Source organism: Egretta garzetta, unplaced genomic scaffold (assembly GCF_000687185.1).
Source record: "Egretta garzetta isolate BGI_Z169 unplaced genomic scaffold, ASM68718v1 scaffold354, whole genome shotgun sequence".
NCBI classification, from domain to species: domain Eukaryota; kingdom Metazoa; phylum Chordata; class Aves; order Pelecaniformes; family Ardeidae; genus Egretta; species Egretta garzetta.
In genome coordinates this window covers 3,539,139-3,539,338 of record NW_009259593.1, presented here as the reverse complement: position 1 = coordinate 3,539,338, position 200 = coordinate 3,539,139, and the positions used below count along the sequence as shown (strand labels likewise).

The window sequence follows — 200 nt, the reverse complement described above, 5'->3', positions numbered from 1 at the left end:
ATATAAATTCATATATTCTGGTTAGATACTGTCATCAATGCTAGTATCGGGGGGAAAAAAAGAGAACTGTAAATACAGTAAAAAATCCTAATCTTTGAAAGAAACAAAAAGATTTCAGTACGCTGAATTTGACATGTGCCTAGTTCTCACAGAGAATTTTGTTGGAGGCAGATCCATAAATCGAAGACACGTCCTGCTGA

The 200-nt window shown here is 35.0% G+C and overlaps 1 protein-coding gene across 13 annotated transcripts in view; it reads right to left on the bottom strand.

Annotated features, from left to right (window-relative positions):
• The window catches only part of DPY19L3 (dpy-19 like C-mannosyltransferase 3), a 45,203-nt gene that overhangs the window by 26,301 nt on the left and 18,702 nt on the right, over positions 1-200 (bottom strand). The window lies entirely within an intron of this gene.